Genomic DNA, 21,469 nt, shown 5'->3' with positions numbered 1-21,469 from the left:
CAAATAGACGACGAAATCTGCTCAGTTCTCAGTTATGTGTCGATCCTGACAGTTTTCAGTCGATTGTACGTAATGAAATTTAGGCATGGTTTTCTCAAAAACGGGGGCGTAGAGGATGCGGTGGAGGGAGGGGGTGTTGCTCCAAAGTATTTAGAGTCCCTCTGTTTAGGCTGTACCCAATAGAGATGGGCGAAACTGTTTTTTTTCAGAGATCTGATCAGAACTGTTCACTCCCTGAAATGAACTAGCTCTTTTTCATGACCCACCACTCATTCACAATAGAAAATAAATGGAAGGCACATTGCCCTTTAAACTTGGTTTATTCCAGTACTATACCTGTATTTTGATCTTATTTGATCCTATTTTGAAGTAACACAGATAATGAGTAAGAATTTTGTATTGTTTATTGAAATTTCCACGATACGACAAAGTTTTTGATTATTGATTTATTTTGCACTATCGTGGTTTTCTGGGTGATCGGAAAATGTTGTAACTTGGGATTTACATTAACAATATATTTGGCTATAATGTATTAAAATTTCATTAACCTCGTACAAATACATCGCAAGCCATATATTTTTAAAGTAAACATTTCCTTCCGAAGACGCCTGAAATCGCAAAGTCCGTACCAGAATAAGAAAAAATACATATAAATTTGACTGTAAGACTAAAGTGCTGCATATAGCCTTATGCAGAGTAAAACAAGGAAAATATTGGTGTATCACATTTTGCGATACGTTTATTGGTTCGCTCGTAATTAAAAAATTCGAGTGTCCATAATAAAAATCCTATAGTAAGACGAGTCGTCAGGAACCTAATCTGATCAGTTTAAACAAATAAAAATAAAATAAAAACAAATGATGTATACATAACATAATAATGTAATATACATAGCGGTGTTACTACGAAGAACGATATCCAGTAGAGACGAACTCCGATGCAGAGGCACTGAGTCAAGCAGGTCGAGCCGCGAGCTGTATTACTGTATTACTGCGTGAGCTAAGACCGCAGAGACCAGAGTGACACCTGAGTTGCTTTGCTCAACGCTCTGGCTAGAGTCGAGAACGGTGGGGTGAGCGTTGAGCGGGCGAGTTCCGAGGGTGGGGGGAGTGGTGAACGGCCACCAGTCACCCGCTCCGAGACAAATCGTCCGTTCTCTTGCGAGCAGGTTGTTGCAAGTAGTTCTTATGTTCTCCGCTAGGAGGCTCTCTGTCCTGTTGCTCGCATCAACTGCCCAGAGGGCAGGACATGCGACTGAAACGATCGCCGACGCAGTCCGATGCTAAGTTCAGCTGCGCCAGACACTGCATGCGGCAGAGGAAGCACAGAGACGGCACGGCATATGCGAAACACAAAATCCAATGGGGCACTGCACAATGCAGGCAGCCAAGGCAGAAGCAGGGCAGAGGCCGGCGCTGGCTGTGTTGTGTGGCGTGTAGTGTGCTCTGACCAGCAGAGGCCCCGCTAATATGCTCCGACTTCTCTCTCTCTGCTGTGGGAAACGTTTGGAGCTACCATTCTTTTTTTCTGAATCACTGATTGTTCACTCCTTTCATAGATTCAACTTTATGAATCAGTTCAGGAGCGGATCCCCCATCTCTAGTACCCAAGCGACCTGTCAAATAAGATGAGCACATCAGGGACTACTTCCAAATACCGACATACACTGTCTATCAGTATCTGCACACTTGTTAGTGGTCATTAATATGGGGACTGTCCACGCTTCGCATTTACGACAGCTTTAACCCTAATGGTGACACTTCCAATGAGGCTTCTCAATGCCTGTGGAGGTATGGCAGCCATTCTTCCCCAAGAGGCGAAATCGGAGAAGGAAGTGGTGTTGGGCGCTGGAATGTGCCAAGAAAACGACATTCTAACTCATCCCAAAAGTGTGCATTCATGTCCAATTCACGAATGTAATCGTCTGCAGATGTTGCTTTATAATGTGCTGCATTGTCATGCTGAAACAAGCATCAACTCCGAACTGTTCGTCTACAATAGGCAGTATACAATGCTGTAAAATGAGTTCGCATCTTTCTGCATTTAGCATTTTCTTTGGCTCAATAAGTGGGCAACAACCAAACAACGAAAAATACCCCCATACAGTAACACCATTCCATACTTCACTTTTGGCACTACACGTAATGGCAGGTGACCCTCTCCAGGTATATGGCAAACCCAAACACTTCCACAGGATTACTATTGAGTATTGAGCGATTCGGCTCTCTGGTGATTCACTGTCCAGTTGTAGGGAAGCAGCATACTCACGCCTTATAAAATTCACATCAGTCTTTCCATTGCGTGCCAGCCTAGTCCGCTGTAACTAGCTCTGACGTCATAAATATTAAACAATACTTTAAAATGAAGTAAATAACCTGAAATGTTTCTAGCATGTCAGGAGTAATACAAAATCAATATGTGTTGGATATCAGTTCAATAACTTTAACCATTTTCGAAATTTGGTTGTTTTTCTGTAAAAATTATTGGCGCAACAGAAAAGAGCTAGAAACTTAAAAATTTATATTTAGATTCCTTTTGCATAATAATTTAGTAGAAACAGTATTCTGGATCTCACAAATTAAAATTTTAGTTGAAATTCATGATTTTCTGGTTTTTGACTTAGAAATTCAGGAAGCAAGATAGATTAAGTAGGCGAATAAATAAGGCTAGGATGTTTAAATTTAAGTACACTCCTGGAAATTGAAATAAGAACACCGTGAATTCATTGTCCCAGGAAGGGGAAACTTTATTGACACATTCCTGGGGTCAGATACATCACATGATCACACTGACAGAACCACAGGCACATAGACACAGGCAACAGAGCATGCACAATGTCGGCACTAGTACAGTGTATATCCACCTTTCGCAGCAATGCAGGCTGCTATTCTCCCATGGAGACGATCGTAGAGATGCTGGATGTAGTCCTGTGGAACGGCTTGCCATGCCATTTCCACCTGGCGCCTCAGTTGGACCAGCGTTCGTGCTGGACGTGCAGACCGCGTGAGACGACGCTTCATCCAGTCCCAAACATGCTCAATGGGGGACACATCCGGAGATCTTGCTGGCCAAGGTAGTTGACTTACACCTTCTAGAGCACGTTGGGTGGCACGGGATACATGCGGACGTGCATTGTCCTGTTGGAACAGTAAGTTCCCTTGCCGGTCTAGGAATGGTAGAACGATGGGTTCGATGACGGTTTGGATGTACCGTGCACTATTCAGTGTCCCCTCGACGATCACCAGTGGTGTGCGGCCAGTGTAGGAGATCGCTCCCCACACCATGATGCCGGGTGTTGGCCCTGTGTGCCTCGGTCGTATGCAGTCCTGATTGTGGCGCTCACCTGCACGGCGCCAAACACGCATACGACCATCATTGGCACCAAGGCAGAAGCGACTCTCATCGCTGAAGACGACACGTGTCCATTCGTCCCTCCATTCACGCCTGTCGCGACACCACTGGAGGCGGGCTGCACGATGTTGGGGCTTGAGCGGAAGACGGCCTAACGGTGTGCGGGACCGTAGCCCAGCTTCATGGAGACGGTTGCGAATGGTCCTCGCTGATACCCCAGGAGCAACAGTGTCCCTAATTTGCTGGGAAGTGGCGGTGCGGTCCCCTACGGCACTGCGTAGGATCCTACGGTCTTGGCGTGCATCCGTGCGTCGCTGCGGTCTGGTCCCAGGTCGACGGGCACGTGCACCTTCCGCCGACCACTGGCGACAACATCGATGTACTGTTGAGACCTCACGCCCCACGTGTTGAGCAATTCGGCGGTACGTCCACCCGGCCTCCCGCATGCCCACTATACGCCCTCGCTCAAAGTCCGTCAACTGCACATACGGTTCACGTCCACGCTGTCGCGGCATGCTACCAGTGTTAAAGACTGCGATGGACCTCCATATGCCACGGCAAACTGGCTGACACTGACGGCGGCGGTGCACAAATGCTGCGCAGCTAGCGCCATTCGACGGCCAACACCGCGGTTCCTGGTGTGTCCGCTGTGCCGTGCGTGTGATCATTGCTTGTACAGCCCTCTCGCAGTGTCCGGAGCAAGTATGGTGGGTCTGACACACCGGTGTCAATGTGTTCTTTTTTCCATTTCCTGGAGTGTAGAAGGGATATCCGCTATGATCATAAAAATGTGAGAAGTTGCAACAGAATAACTATAAAACTACAGCGATAGTGTATCTCCAAAGGGCAAGTTCAGAGCTCGTCTACTGCTTGTAGTGTAATTAAATTAATTCTCTCGCCCAAAATATTTGATTTAGCCACGTCAGACTTTTATTATGATTACTTACTTGTGTGCTGATTGCACAATTAAACTGAAAGCTTCATCGGCCATCAGCAAAGGAAGCAATGATTTATTAGATAACTTAAAGTGGTGCATTACTAGCCCAGCAGCTAGTCGGGAGAGCAGATTTGATCAGGCGTTCCCCTAGCCGTCCGCACCGCGGCTTTATACACTCCTGGAAATGGAAAAAAGAACACATTGACACCGGTGTGTCAGACCCACCATACTTGCTCCGGACACTGCGAGAGGGCTGTACAAGCAATGATCAGACGCACGGCACAGCGGACACACCAGGAACCGCGGTGTTGGCCGTCGAATGGCGCTAGCTGCGCAGCATTTGTGCACCGCCGCCGTCAGTGTCAGCCAGTTTGCCGTGGCATACGGAGCTCCATCGCAGTCTTTAACACTGGTAGCATGCCGCGACAGCGTGGACGTGAACCGTATGTGCAGTTGACGGACTTTGAGCGAGGGCGTACAGTGGGCATGCGGGAGGCCGGGTGGACGTACCGCCGAATTGCTCAACACGTGGGGCGTGAGGTCTCCACAGTACATCGATGTTGTCGCCAGTGGTCGGCGGAAGGTGCACGTGCCCGTCGACCTGGGACCGGACCGCAGCGACGCACGGATGCACGCCAAGACCGTAGGATCCTACGCAGTGCCGTAGGGGACCGCACCGCCACTTCCCAGCAAATTAGGGACACTGTTGCTCCTGGGGTATCGGCGAGGACCATTCGCAACCGTCTCCATGAAGCTGGGCTACGGTCCCGCACGCCTTTAGGCCGTCTTCCTCTCACGCCCCGACATCGTGCAGCCCGCCTCCAGTGGTGTCGCGACAGGCGTGAATGGAGGGACGAATGGAGACGTGTCGTCTTCAGCGATGAGAGTCGCTTCTGTCTTGGTGCCAATGATGGTCGTATGCGTGTTTGGCGCCGTGCAGGTGAGCGCCACAATCAGGACTGCATATGACCGAGGCACACAGGGCCAACACCCGGCATCATGGTGTGGGGAGCGATCTCCTACACTGGCCGTACACTACTGGTGATCGTCGAGGGGACACTGAATAGTGCACGGTACATCCAAACCGTCATCGAACCCATCGTTCTACCATTCCTAGACCGGCAAGGGAACTTGCTGTTCCAGCAGGACAATGCACGTCCGCATGTATCCCGTGCCACCCAACGTGCTCTAGAAGGTGTAAGTCAACTACCCTGGCCAGCAAGATCTCCGGATCTGTCCCCCATTGAGCATGTTTGGGACTGGATGAAGCGTTGTCTCACGCGGTCTGCACGTCCAGCACGAACGCTGGTCCAACTGAGGCGCCAGGTGGAAATGGCATGGCAAGCCGTTCCACAGGACTACATCCAGCATCTCTACGATCGTCTCCATGGGAGAATAGCAGCCTGCATTGCTGCGAAAGGTGGATATACACTGTACTAGTGCCGACATTGTGCATGCTCTGTTGCCTGTGTCTATGTGCCTGTGGTTCTGTCAGTGTGATCATGTGATGTATCTGACCCCAGGAATGTGTCAATAAAGTTTCCCCCTCCTGGGACAATGAATTCACGGTGTTCTTATTTCAATTTCCAGGAGTGTATGTAAGAACGCTGCGCGAGGAAGGAAGGAAGGGCCCAGTTCTCTCCAGACGCTGATTAGCGCACCACCTGTGCCGTGAGTCGCGTCGCGTCGGTATCGTTGGTATAAACAGCCTCGGATGCCGTAATAAGTTACTCGGGATACGCGTAACCATGAAATCGTTTTCGAGTGGAGTGTTAATTTTGGGATGACGTTAATGATCTATCTTTAGTTTGCGTATGTCGTATTTTCACGTGCCACCCCAGGACAGACATTCTGTAGAATTATTAGCGTGGCGTTTGAGGAACATTATCATCAAATTATGGCGAGCATTCACTTAAACATTTAATTTCAACAGTTATAGTTGCATCAGCGCATTAGACTCTGAACTGCTCTGTTAGTCAGATTGTGTGGATTCTTTTTTTTTTCTCATCTGTGACTTTCAGAATATAGCGAACGTTTTTACATGATCGTTTTTTTTAATTATGAATCCCAGACAATCTCCCAATTCCTCAAAGCTATGAGCTGTAGCTATAAGTGTATTTCTCAGATGAAGTGGGCACTAGGAATTCTAATTACAGGTTTCACGTTTTGCTAATCACATTCTGGTTGCCAATATTGTAGTTAGAGAGCCAGTGTTGAGAACGGCAAACAACAACATTAAATAAATAATAGGAACATTAACAATTATTCTACCCGCCGCCCCACACGGTGGCATCGTTCTTCACACCACCAAAAGCAACGATTAGCACCGACTGCAGAGACGTGTGGCTTACGAGGAGTTGGTGGATCCCTGTACGCCCATTCTTTTTAAGCCTGCTGGTAGCATTTTGGAGCAAACGAGTGGTTCTGTTCGCTGATGTCATGTGATTTCTCTTCAAGGACCCTCCGCAATGCTCGACAGTCCCTGTCTGTCAGTACATGAGGTATTCCTGGTTTTGGTGTAGCTACGGTTGTTTCTTCGCTTTTCCTCTTCACAATTTTGGTAAGTTCCTAGGGAGCCAAACTGCTTAGGTCATGGGTCCTAGATTCCTACACTTCTTAATCTAACTTGAACTGACAACACACACACACACACACACACACACACACACACACACACACACACACGAACGCCCGAGGGAGGACTCAAACCTCCGACGGGGGCAGCCGCGCGAACCGTGCATGGCGCCCAAGGCCGCGCGGCTACCTCGTGCGGACCTCTTCACAATCACATCATCTGCAGTCGAGTTGGCTAGCTTAGGAGGGCTGAAATGTCCGTAGCGGATTCGTACTCAGGTGCCATCAAATGACTATCCACTTTCTAAGTTACTGAGCTCTTCTGAGTGCTCTACTCCGCTGTTATTGCTTCTCCAATGACAACACAATATTCACCGCCTCCCTTTATATTGACATACTCGCCTCTCGTGCTATATAATGAGCAATTCCACGTCGCGTAGGGTATCTGGATACTTTTCATGAGATGGTACACGAACATGGAGTTAGAAATCAGGTAAGAGCGTGTACATCGGAATCCTGTCTCAGAAACCTAAAAATTTCAAGACGGTAGGAAACGAAATTAGTTTTTACTGCTCATTATATCGCTTTATCAGCTCCACAGAGCTAAATGTTCCTTAAGCAAAGCTCTGAATTTTGAACAAGGTGAAAGAAACACCGGTAGACTGAATCTTTGACTGGGACAGAGAACGATAACAGGATGGCTCAGGGGGTACTGCCCACAAAAATAAAAGTCTGTTGTTTGCGAGAAAAACGACATTCATTTTAAAGAGGTCGGCGATTGGCTTATTATAAATGACACGAACACAGAGGGTTTCGACCAACAATGGCCATCTTCAGATGATGTGGGATTCGTTTTCAAACGACACATGAACGTTTGTTCACCAGTTGTCGCCCTTCGAGTCTAAAGATGACCACTGTGTATCGAAAACAGTTATGACTGCGTCATAACAAGTGATCGTGTCAAAATAAACAATGCTTTATTGCAACATTTTGGCATCCCTTTTGTGACATACATAGATCCTAATCATTTTGACCCTCTTTTCAAATGGTTCAAATGGCTCTGAGCACTATGGGACTTTACATCTGTGGCCATCAGTCCCCTAGAACTTAGAACTACTTGAACCTAACTAACCTAAGGACATCACACACATCCATGCCCGAGGCAGGATTCGAACCTGCGACCGCAGCAGTCTCGCGCCTCCGGACTGAGCGCCTAGAACCGCGAGACCACCGCGGCCGGCTGACCCTCTTTTAATTCGTACCTTATTATTTCTGTACATTTCAATAATTATATGTAGAAGTGGGTTTATTTTCCTTTATTACTTGATTTGTGTTCTTATTATTTTATGTTTTATTTCCTTATGATTTGGCTTTTTTTTAAAGATCACTGACTTCCAAAGGAGAGCCTCTCACTGTTTTATTCTAGGGACCGTATCGAAGGCGATGTGTAACTTCTTCCCTACGCCATTAGCTCCTGTAAAATAAAAAAAGTTGTATGTACGGGATATGTTTCGACACAGCCCTTTCTGTTCTTTCCCAGTATGGGTCCAACATTCAGCCTTTTTTTGGTCACTCGTGCCTGCGGAGCGAAAACATAACTCTGTATGAATTACATAATTTATTTTGTCAGGATTTTCGTGCGAAATGGACAAAAGGGGTTACGAAATTCAGCAGCATGAGCCCCAGTTATCATGGTAAGAAAGAAAAGTTTTGTGATTTTAGGAAAAGTTGAAATACTTCACGAACAGCTGTGTAAATAAATTGACAGAAAGACCATCTCTTCATAGTACAGTTATTTTGCTGCCAGAAAGTTACGATTCTGTAATATTTACCCGTAAATACAGCAACTTTTAAATAAAAAATTTAAACAGAAAAATGGTCAAATTATTTGTGGAATGATATGTTTGAAAGTAAGAAATAAAATAGTGTAGAAAAACATTTGAAGCACCTTTGAACGATTCTAGAAATTATGCTCAGTGAATGAGTTGCCCATTGAGAATTTGAAATTTAACGTAGAATTTTAAAGAGTGCTAGAGGAAATTTGTCTGGTGGATTTTCTAGACCGTGTACTATCAGTTTCTGTTCATGATTTCGAGTATCATTCAAAGGCACGTCAAATGTTTTTCTCCTCCGATTTATTTCTTACTTTTAGACAAATAAATTAACAAAGCATTTGGCCTTTTTTCAAAATAGTTTTTTTATCTCATCATTACTCTGCCGACTAATCGGCTCAGCGTGCAGCTGACACTAATGCCTCTGTAGCAGTTAGTCTCTCTTTTATTCCCATTCTTGAAAATTTAAGACCATGTACGGCCACCTCCACTCTGATCGTATTCAATCTGTCGACAACTGTCGTTCGTAAGGTCCTTTGTTCTTTCCTTAAAATAGCATCAATGGTTCAAATAGCTCTGATCACTATGGGACTTAACATCTGAGGTCATCAGTGCCCTAGAACTTAGAACTACTTAAGCCTAACTAACCTAAGGACATCACACACATCCATGCCCGAGGCAGGATTCGAACTTGCGGCCGTAGGAGTCGCGTGGTTCCAGACTGAAGCGCCTAGAACTGCTGGGCCACACCGGCCGGCAAAGGAATGGTAATTCGTCAGCTCTATTTACTGTGACAACCATGCATTTCCGTACACATGCTCATATGCTCTTTCTTCCTCCATTTCCAGTGATGAATCAGTGCTTGCAGATTTTTGCCTTTATTAATGTCTATCCTGTACAGAGAACAAGACCCACCTTAATGACTGTATAAAGCCTTGCCATTTCGCTAAAGGAATTTACTTGTTTACTGCATTGCTACTGGAGTTTTCTTCATTGAAGGGCAAGTAATTCGACGTACTGCACCAGATATGCCCTCCAGATGATATCTATGAGGTGATCATAATAATGCGACTCCATAATTACACTACTGGCTATTAAAATTGCTACATCAAAAAGAAATGCAGATGAAAAACGGGTATTCATTGGACAAATATATTATACTAGAACAGACATGTGATTACATTTTCACGCAATTTGTGCATAGATCCTGAGAAATCAGTACCCAGAACAACCACCTCTGGCCATAATAACGGCCTTGATACGCCTGGGCATTGAGTCAAACAGAGCTTGGATGGCGTGTACAGGTACAGCTGCAAATGCAGCTTCAACACGATACCACAGTTCATCAAGAGTATTGACTGGCATATTGTGACGAGCCAGTTGCTCGCCCACCATTGACCAGACGTTTTCAATTGGTAAGAGGTCTGGAGAATGTGCTGGACAGGGCAGCAGTCGAACATTTTCTGTAGCCAGAAAGGTCCGTACAGGACCTGCAACAGGCGGTCGCGCATTATCCTGCTGAAATGTAGGGTTTCGCAGGGATCGAACGAAGGGTAGAGCCACGGGTCGTAACACATCTGAAATGTAACGTCCACTGTTCAAAGTGGCGTCAATGCGAAAAAGAGGTGATCGAGACGTGTAACCAATGGCACCCCATACCATCACGCCGGGTGATACGCCAGTATGGCGATGACGAATACACGCTCCCAATGTGCGTTCACCGCGATGTCGCCAAACATGGATGCGACCATCATGATGCTGTAAGCAGAACCTGTATTCATCTGAAAAAATGACGTTTCGAAATTCGTGCACCCAGGTTCGTCGTTGAGTACACCATCGCAGGCACTCTTGTCTGTGATGAAGGGTCAAGGTGTAACCGCAGCCATGGTCTCCGAGCTGATAGCCCGTGCTGCTGAAAACGTCGTCGAACCGTTCGTGCAGATGGTTGTGGTCTTGCATAGGTCCCCATCTGTTGACTCAGGGATCGAGACGTGGCTGCACGATCCGTTACAGCGATGCGGATAACATGCCTGTCATCTCGACTGCTAGTGATACGAAAGCGTTGGGATGCAGCACGGCGTTCCGTATTACCCTCCTGAACCCACAGATTCCATATTCTGCTAACAGTCATTGGATCTCGACCAACGCGAGCAGCAATGTCGCGATACGATAAACCGCAATCGCGATAGGCTACAATCCGACCTTTATCAAAGTCGGAAATGTGATGGTACGCATTTCTCCTCCTTACACGAGGCATCACAACAACGTTTAACCAGGCAACGCCGGTCAACTGCTGTTTGTGTATGAGAAATCGGTTGGAAACTTTCCTCATGTCAGCACGTTATAGGTGTCGCCACCGGCGCCAACCTTGTGTGAATGCTCTGAAAAGCCAATTACTTGCATATCACAGAATCTTCTTCCTGTTGGTTAAATTTCGCGTCGTAGTACGTCATGGTGTAGCAATTTTAATGGCCAGTAGTGTAATATGAGTTGAACATTGTTTATTGACACTCATTTTCAGTTTCATGTATTATCATAGCAGACGCTCAAGGTTAATCGGTTACCGCTTGTGAGACCACCTAAGCAGATAAGCGGGAATACTCCTCTTTGTCCGGAATCGCTTTAGTTACGCCGAGCTCGGGGAACAAAGCGCGGAGGAGACAAAACAAGGAGACGGAACAAAAACGTATCGCCGTGGGACAGATAAACCAGCGCCGCCAGAGGTCGCAGCGGCAGCGCAACGTAAACACGTGGTCGGCTGTCTCGCGTGCGTCTCCCGGCGAGCGATGAACCCGCGACGGCGCGACCCACACGGCACACATACCGCCTGACTGGTCCCAACCGCCCATGCAGGAAAAACCAGCGGAAACTGTCAGGCAGCGCTGCGCGTAGAGGAGAGGAGAGGAGAGGTGAGGTGAGGTGAGGTGGCGCGCGCGCGGATCAGACCTGGCGCGCTAATGAGACCGCTTGTCCTGGTCCACCCACGCAGGTACCCTGCACTTGGCCGGCAGGCTGTGCCTGAGCTGTCCGGAGTGGGCAGTGAGGTGGCTACAAGGTCGGCCAGTATGTCTGTCTAGTAGCAGGCAGTGCGAATAGCTCCTTTCGTCCGTTTTCAGAGTTCCCGTGTAGCTGCACTTGCTCACCTGGCTTGATGATTGCCTGTCAGTAAGGTCACAGTTTGAGGTAACTGACGGGAAACCACACACTGAAACCGAAATGGTATTTGGGGTTCCCCGAGGAAAAGTGTTACATTCCCTGCGCTACTTCTATTCTACTCCCTATCGACAGCAATAGATAGATTCATACCGCGTAAGTTAATAAGAGACGGGACTGATCCACCATGGTACACAAAACACGTCAGAATACTGTTGCAGAAGCAACGAAAAAAGCATGTCAAATTCAGAAGAACGCAAAATCACCAAAACTGGCTATGTTTCACGGAAGCTCGAAATTTAGTGCAGACGTCAATGCGAGATGCTTTTAATATCATTGTCCATTATAATTATCCGGGCTATTATGCCGTGGTCGGCTGATGAATTCTGTGTCAATTCCCAATCTTTCATCTCCGTCTGCGGAGGACATCTTCAAGGCGGTCTGTAGCTCCATGGAAGGTCCAACACACTCACTGGCTCGCTACTGATTCAGTTAGGTGTGTTGCACCTTCCATCGAGCTACAGACCCCCTTGAAGATGTCCTCCGCAGACGGGTACGAAACGTTGGGAATTGACACAAAATTCATCAACCGACCAGGGCAGAACAGCCCGGATAATTATAATGGACATGACATTTCCGGCCGTGAAAGTCTACATTTTAGTATGCTTTTAATACTTTCCACAATGAAATATTGTCTCAAAGTATAGTAGAAAACCCAAAGAGATTCTGGTCGTACGTAAAGTACACCACCGGCAAAAAACAGTCAATACCGTCACTGCGCGACAGCAGCGGAAATGTTAATGATGATGGTGCCACTAAAGCAGAGTTAGTAAATACAGTTTTCCGTAATTCCTTCATGAAAGAAGACGAAGTAAATATTCCAGAATTCGAAACCAGAACAGCTGTTAGCATGAGTGACATAAAAGTAGGTATCTTATGTGTTGCGAAACAACTCAAATCACTTATGAAAGGCAAGTCTTCCTGCGCAGATGGTATACCAATCAGGTTCCTTTCAGAGTATGCAGACACAACAGCGCCTTTCTTAGCAATCAAAAACAACCGCTCACTTGACGGAAGGTCTGTTCCTAAAGACTGGAGAGTAGCACAGGTCACACCAATATTCAAGAAAGGAAATAGGAGTAACCCACTGAATTAGAGACCCATATCACTGACCTCAATTTGCAGTAGGGGGGGTTGGGTTGTTTGGGGGAAGAGACCAAACAGCGAGGTCATCGGTCTCGTCGGATTAGGGAACGACGGGGAAGGAAGTCGGCCGTGCCCTCTCAAAGGAACCATCCCGGCATTTCCCTATAGCGATTTAGGGAAATCACAAAAAACCTAAATCAGGATGGCCGGACGCGGGAAATTTGCATTAGGATTTTGGAGCATATATTGTACTCGAACATTATGAATCACCTTGAAGAAAATGACTTATTGATACATAACCAACACGGATTCAGAAAATTTCGTTCTTGTGCAACGCAGCTAGCTCTTTATTCCCCTGAAGTAATGAGTGCTGTCGACAAGGGATCTCAGATCGATTCCATATTCCTAGATTTCCAGAAGGCTTTTGATACCGTTCCTCAAAAGCGACTATTAATCAAATTGTGTGCATATGGAGTATCGTATCAGTTGTGTGACTGGATTCGTGATTTCCTCTCAGAGAGGCTACAGTTCGTAGTGATAGACGGTAAATCATCGAGTAGAACAGAAGTGATATCTGGCGTTCCGAAAGGTAGTGTCATAGGCCATCTGCTGTTCCTGATTTATATAAATGATCTAGGTGATAATTGTTTGCAGATAACGCTGTAATTTACTGTCTAGTAAAATCATCAGACGATCAATACCAATTACAAAATGATCTAGAGAGAATTTCTGTATGGTGCGAAAAGTAGCAGCTAGCACTAAACAAAGAAAAGTGCCTGGTCATCCACATGGGTACTAAAAGAAATGCGATAAATTTTGGGTATACGATAAATCGCACAAATCTAAGTGCTGTAAATTCGACTAAATACCTAGGAATTACAATTAAGCAACTTACATTGGAAAGACCACATAGAAAATATTGTGGGGAAGGTGAAACAAGGACTGCGCTTTGTTCGCAGAACACTTAGAAGGTGCGAGAAACCCACTAAAGAGACGGCCTACATTACACTTGTCCGTCCTCTGCTGGAATATTGCTGCGCGGTGTGGGATCCTTATCAGGTAGGATTGACGGAAGACATCGAAAAAGTGCAAAGAAGGGCAGCTCGTTTCGTGTTATCGCGCAATAGGTGTGAGAGTGTCACTGATATGATACGCGGGTTGGGGTGGCAGTCACTGAAACAAAGGCGGTTTTCTTTGCGGCGAGATCTAGTTACGAAATTTCAATCACCAACTTTCTCTTCCGAATGCGAAAAAAATTTGTTGACACCTACCTACGTAGGGAGAAATGATCATCATAATAAAACAAGAGAAATCAGAGCTCGAAAGGAAAGATTTAGTTTTTCCTTTTTCCCACGCGCCATTCGAGAGTGGAATGGTAGAGAAGTAGTTTGAAAATGGTTCAATGAACCCTCTGCCAGGCGCTTAAGTGTGAATTGCAGAGTAGCCATATAGATGTAGATGTACTCAAAATAATTAGGGAAACGTGATTTTGAGCGTCTTCCTTACTTTATTGAGCAGTGACTCAGGAGTAGGTATATTACCAGTTTATTCCTTTATGTTTCACAATTTAAGTACCTAACAAAACATTATTACATCCTCTACCGTTTACGTAAAAGAAGCTGAAATGTGAAACTGCTGTCGAAAACCAAGTGGAAACAATCATTCAACCCGTCATCCTGGTTGTTTTCTGTTGGGCTTTGAGAGGTACAATAACTTTCATGCCGTGCGTGGGCGTTTATTACCACCTGACACCTACGTGGCATGCTCCGTACAAGTCTATAGAGCCCATGCAAATTCTTGGAGAGAGTGTGTTGGAACAGGACGACCATGAACATGCATGGCCCACATATGCACGATAGTGCTTAGATCGGGACTCACCGTCGACCATTCCATTACTTTCACTGTCTAGGTTTCACAGGACATCCCTGCTTACGTCCGCCACAAGGGCCCTGGCAGAAGGAATCCAGGGCCGCCACTGTACGCAGCAGAGACCACAGGATCTGTTCGATGTAGTGCCTGGCGGTGAGTCCACTGTGGACAATGACAAGTTCCCCTGGGGTTGTCAACACTGAAGCCTTCCCACATCACACAACCTTGTAAACTGTCGATTTCCTGACCAACATTTGGCAGGCACCGCTCATCACAGGTGTCCACACACTACCACTGTCATCACCATGCTTCAGAGGACATCTGCACTCGTCTGTGAATTACACGTTCCGCCAGTGGCAAAGTTACCCATTAACATTGGAGGACTGAAGACGAGCTGCAAGTTGTCATTTCAAGACAAGACGTCTGGGTCGTAAGAACCTTTTCATAACCTATGATTACAGTGCGATCGAACACATCGGCTTTAGAGGTCCTTCTGAGATCGTCTTCTAGGGCTCTCGTGGTATCCATACGACGCTGCATGGCAGAGATGGCTAGATACCGGTCTTAACGTGGGGTTGTTATGCGTCGGCGACCTTATCCAACTCGCCTTGTGTACTGAACTGTAACATGTCCACCCTGTCGATGACACACCAAGAGACATTGCATATGCAAAAACACGATCTGAAGTCTATCCTTTTTAGATTAAACAGACTATCCTTACAACTTGCACTGCATAATATGTCGCATTGTATATGCTTGGTTGAACACAAAAGTCGACAAATGACAACCGCCATCTCTGTTCCTCACTAGAAAACACTGGGGCAGTGGTATTCATTTCCTTCTGAGGGGTCACCTGACGCTGTAATCCATGGAATGGTTTTAATTGTTGCTGTACTGTAAACGGAGATCTTAAGCCACCCAATAAGACAACTTTTACCGCCTGTATGAAAATAGATTTAATATACCGGACGGTGATACGCATGTTCCCCTAATTCTTTTGAACGGCGTTGGAGACCCTCCGAGCAGCCGTCTTAAAATTGTTTGCAGATGATGCTATCGTTTATTTTCTAGGAAAGTCATCAGAAAATTAAACGAGTTGTAAAATGATTTAGACAAGGTAAGTGGCATCTTAAGATAAACAATAAAAAGTGTGAAGTATCCCACAAAAATTAGCCATGTTTCAGTTACACAATAATTCACACAAATCTTAAGGTTGTTTATTTGATTGACTAAGTAGCTAAGGATTCCATTTACGAAGAACTTAAATTGGAACCATCACACAGACAATGTTGTGAGGAAGGCCAAGCAATCAGGAGAACACTCAGAAGCTGTAACAATGGTACAAAAGATACCACCCACACTACGCTTGTCCGTCCTCTTCTGGAGCATTGTTAGCGGTGTGGGATTCTTACCAAATAGGATTGACAGACGACATCGAAGACTATCAAAGAAGGGGAGCTCGTTTAGTATTATCGCGAAATGGGGGACAGAGTGTCAGAGATATGATACACGAGTTGGAGTGGCAATGATTAAAACAAAGGCGTGTCTCATTGGGACGAAATCTTCTCACGAAATTTCGGTTATCAACTTTTTTCCGAACGCCAAAATATTTCTTTGACCCCATCCTACACAGGGAGAAATGGTCACTGTGATAAAATAAGAAAAATCACAGCTCATAGGAAAAGATTTAAGTGTTTATTTTTGCCATATGCTATTCGAGAGTGGAACAGTTCTGAAATAGTCTGAAAGTGGTTCAGTGAGTCCTCATTCAAGCACTTGAGTGTGAACTGTGGAATGGGCATGCAGATGTGCTGCGAATGTAGATGTCACGTGAAGTCTCTCTCAAGGCTATGGCCCGATTTCGTGAACTCTGGAACTGATCAGCGCGCGAGTCAAATTACACAATCGACATCTCCACAGATTTACTTGCAAAACTAGTTTCAGAATGATTAAGAGATCCGCACTGTAGACTGCAAACCTTATAGTGCCAAAATTTCATATACAGCTTCCCCCTGGCCCCAGAAAACCTGTGCCGTTTTCTCTAAAAAGACCAAACAGGTCTATAGTTACAAGTGATTAGGTAAAGACACACACGAAAACACTACACTTCAAGTTCCCACTACCAAATCTGTCACTTTTATGCGCCAGCACCCTTTACGTACCGAGCACATACGAAGTCAATCACTCGCCCAGCTAACTGGAAAAGTTTAAGTAGAATTCTGCACTCTCAGATGGGAAACACACGAACTCTTTTAAGCGACCTGTATTAAAAAAGTAGTCAGGCTCACTGACTAGACTACATAAATACAAATCAGAACACCACCTTCACCCTGGAGGCCACAATATTCAAACTGTTATAACACATAGGCATTTCTTCCAGACTGCTTCAGGAGCTGAATTTAGATATTTAAATTATTTATTTCCTTCTCTCACTAACAACACTAGTCTGTAAAGGTCGGCTTCGTGCCAGGACTCTCCGCAGTTTTTTTCCGATTACTCAAATGGCTCTGAGCACTATGTGACTCAACTGCTGTGGTCATCAGTCCCCTAGAACTTAGAACTACTTAAACCTAACTAACCTAAGGACATCACACACATCCATGCCCGAGGCAGGATTCGAACCTGCGACCGTAGCAGTCGCACGGTTCCGGACTGCGCGCCTAGAACCGCGAGTTTCCGATTACTGCTGGAAAACACTTGCTGTCGTGGGACTGTCAGAAGCCTCAAGACAGCCTAGTAGGCCTTGATTATGACTCATTCGCAATTACAATGACCACAGAAAAATCAGACTATCTATTGTATGCTAAACAAAAGCCCCGTTACCCCGTAAAATAGCTCTAGAGCACACAATACTGAACAGGACGAGTACGCAGACGCGGACATAAAATTTTATAAAAGATAATTAATTGAAACCCTCAACTGCTGACAGGTGTTGTTGATATACCTCGATGAGGACAACTGAAAATGTGTGCCCCGGCCGGGACCCGAAACCGGGATGTCCTGCTTACATGGCAGACGCTCCATCCATCTGAGCTACAGAGTTGGGTATGTGGGTCTCACGGGAAGCGTGCAAGGGATACGTCCCCGCAGTCGCGCTATTCATCTGTGTGTCCTCTGTGGCTCAGATGGATTGAGCGTCTGCCATGTAAGCAGGAGTCCCGTGTTCGAGTCCCGGTCGGGGCACACATTTTCAGCTGACCCCATCGAGGTATATCAACAACACCTGTCGGCAGCTGAGGGTGTCAATTCATTATCATTTATTCTAGAGAAGCTGCACGGGCGTCAATGGTATTTGTTCTTTCGAGAACAGCTAGTATCTTCATATACATAAAATTTTATGTTACAAGTGAAAGGCAAAGAAATGCGGGCTCGAAATAAGACGAGTTTAAAGTAGGATTGGAAGCTTGTCGCCACTGCTATTTAACTTGCATGCGGACGAATCGACGAATAAAAGTGAGAAAGTTTCAAAAGAGGACTAAAGTGAAGAGAGAGTCTAAAGTAAATTAGACTAAAGGGACCTCTTTAACGTAGTGAACTGTTCGAAGAAAGGAGCCAGTCAAACAGGGTTTTAGCACGCCATCGCCGACCAGAGATTATTAGAGACGGACTGCAAGCTAGGAGCGTGGGAGGATAAGGAAGGAAATCGGTCGTTACCTATTCTAGCGAGCCTTCCAGACAATTGCCTCACGGAATACATAAATCTGTATAACCATTCGGGGATGTGAGCTGTGTCATTCTGAATATCTAGCTGAGACAATTCTTTACGTATTCCAGAAGATATCAAGCGTTGCATTACAACATCGCAGCTGTCTTAGAGAATATAGGGAATTTATTGAGTTCGTGTACACGTGTGTTACAGTTCTTTGGAGGACAATCACTACCCACATCGAAAGAGTGACGGACGGAATATATAGTACCATCTTCGTCGACCTTCTTGTCATTATAATCGCTACAACCGCCGTCCACGACCATTAAAGGTCATACAGTGACGTGGCAAAAGCCATGGGATGGCGACGAGCACATATACAGAGGACGGTGGTATCCTGTACTCAAAGTACAAAAGGGCAGCGCATCGACGGGGCTGTCATTTCCACTCCGGTTTCCGACGCGATTATTGCCGCATGGCTGGAATTGACACACTTTGATCGCAGATTGGTAGTTAGAGTTAGACGAAGGAGACATTCCATTTGGGAAATCATTAGGGACTTCAGATTCCGAGATCTACAGAGGGTGCCGAGAATACTAAATTTCAGCTGTTACCTCTCACCACAGTTAACGCAAAGGCCCACAGCTTTCACTGCACTGCCAACAGCAGTGGCATTTGGGTAGAATTGTCAAGGCCAAGAGACAAGCAACACTGCGCGAAATAATCGCAGAAATCAATATGGGGCGTATGACGAATGCATCCGTTAGGATAGTCTGGCGAAATATGCTGTCAATGGCTATGACAGTAGACGATCGACGCGAGTGCCTTTGCTAACAGCACACTATCGCCTGCAGTGCCTCTCCGGGGCTCTTGACCGTATCGATTGGATCCTGCACGACTGGAAAACCATGACGTAGTCAGATGCATCCAGCCTTCGAGTGGTAAGAGCTGATGTAGGGCTCGAGTGTGGCAAAGACCCCACGAAGTCATGAACCAGGGCTCTCAATAAGACGCTGTGCAAGCTGGTAGTGGCTCCAGAATGGTGTAGACCATGGTTTCCCAACCTTTTCAGTTGACCCCCTTCTTCAGTGCAAAATCCATGGCGGACCCCTACTCAGTCAAGAGCACAGTAACTTTAAATTTCAGAGCGAAACCCATGGGAACTGAAAGTTTCTTAATGCAAGTTCCATGTTCCCAATGACCCCCCCCCCCCTCACCGAAGTATCAACAGTCTTTGGTTTAGAGATGTATGAAAACAACTTGAAGCTAAAAAATCGACTTATGAAATAGGTAGTGCACTGACAAAGCAAGTTTAACATTTAATGATGCCTGGGGCCGCATACGTGCCAGCGAGCGCTGTGATTGGTCGACAAAGCTCGCTCCGCGCATGCGTAAAAGGTTTCAGTGCATCTGCCGCCGTGAGCCGGGGCACAAACGACCCCCGTAATGTTGCGAAACAGTCGATCAGAGAAGCCGCATTCTCCGGCACTAAACTGTGTATGCGTTCTCACTTAGGAACCGCAAAGGCTGCTTGGGAATACGACCTAAAGTAAAAGTACACATGTTTTTCACACGAAAAAAAAAAATAGTGATGAATTTGATTTTCACGATTTGGTGAAGGGTGGCCGCGGGCCCCCTAGAAAGAGCCCTCGGACCCCTAAGGGGTCCGCAGACCACACACTGGGAAGCCCTGGTGTAGACTATGATTCCATGGAATGGACTGGGTCCTCTGATCCAACTGAACCAATCATTGACTGGAATTGGTTACGTTCGAGTACTTGGAGAAAATTTGCAGCCATTCATGGGCTCCACGTCCCAAAACAACCATGTCATCTCAGTGGGCCACAGTTCTTCGCGACTGGTTTGAAGAAAATTCTGGATGATTCGAGCAAATGATTTGGTTACCCAGATCGCCCGGTATGAATCCTATCAAATATCTATGGGGCATAATCGAGAGTTAAGTTCGTGCACAAAATCCTGCACCGTTAACACATTCGTATTTGTTGACGGCCGAGCGGTTCTAGGCGCTTCAGTCTGGAACCGCGCGACCGCTACGGTCGCAGGTTCGAATCCTGTATTGGGCATGGATGCGTGTGATGTCCTTAGGTTAGTTAGGTTTAAGTAGTTCTAAGTTGTAGGGGACTGATGACCTCAGAAGTTAAGTCCCATATTGCTCAGAGTCATCTGAACCTGTTTTTTTTTTTTCTTTTTGTTATCTGCTATAGAGACAGGGGAAAAAGAATTACTGGATTTGGTGGACACCATAGCAACTAACGGAAAAAAATATGGAATGAAAATCAACACAAATAAAACAAAAGTATTGGCACTAGGAGGAAATAAGGAAATAAAAATTATGCTGAATAGAAAAATACTAGAACAGGTGCAAAATTTTAAGTATCTTGGAAGCAGGATAGACACCAACTGGAAGAGCACCACAGAAATTAAAACAAGGATAGCAATGGCAAAAGAGGCGTTTTGTAAGAAAAGGAGAATTTTCTGCAGCGGTCTGGACAGAGAACTCAGGATTAGACTTATAAAATGTCTTGCATGGAGTGTTCTTCTATATGGCGCTGAAACATGGATTATGAGAAAAAAAAGACAGAGAAAGGCTGGAGGCTTTGAGATCTGGCCATGGCGGAGGACGTTAAGATTAAGTTGTATGGACAGAATAAACAATGAAGAGGTACTGAGAAGAGTGGGAGAAAAAAAGACAGTTACTAGATGTAATAAACAGAAGAAAAAGAAATTGTATTGGGCAGATATTAAGAAAGAATGACGGACTGATATAAACAGTTTTAGAAGGTTATGTAGAAGGGAAAAGGAAGCGAGGACGGAAGAGATTCCAGATACTGTATGACATGATGGGACGGTACAACATACAGCAGCCTTAAGAAAGAAGCAATGGATCGCAGAAAATGGAGAGGCAAAGGACCTGCTAATATAACAGATAACTGATGATGA

This window comes from Schistocerca americana, chromosome 5 (assembly GCF_021461395.2).
Source record: "Schistocerca americana isolate TAMUIC-IGC-003095 chromosome 5, iqSchAmer2.1, whole genome shotgun sequence".
Lineage (NCBI taxonomy): Eukaryota > Metazoa > Arthropoda > Insecta > Orthoptera > Acrididae > Schistocerca > Schistocerca americana.
This window is presented reverse-complemented; position numbering follows the sequence as displayed.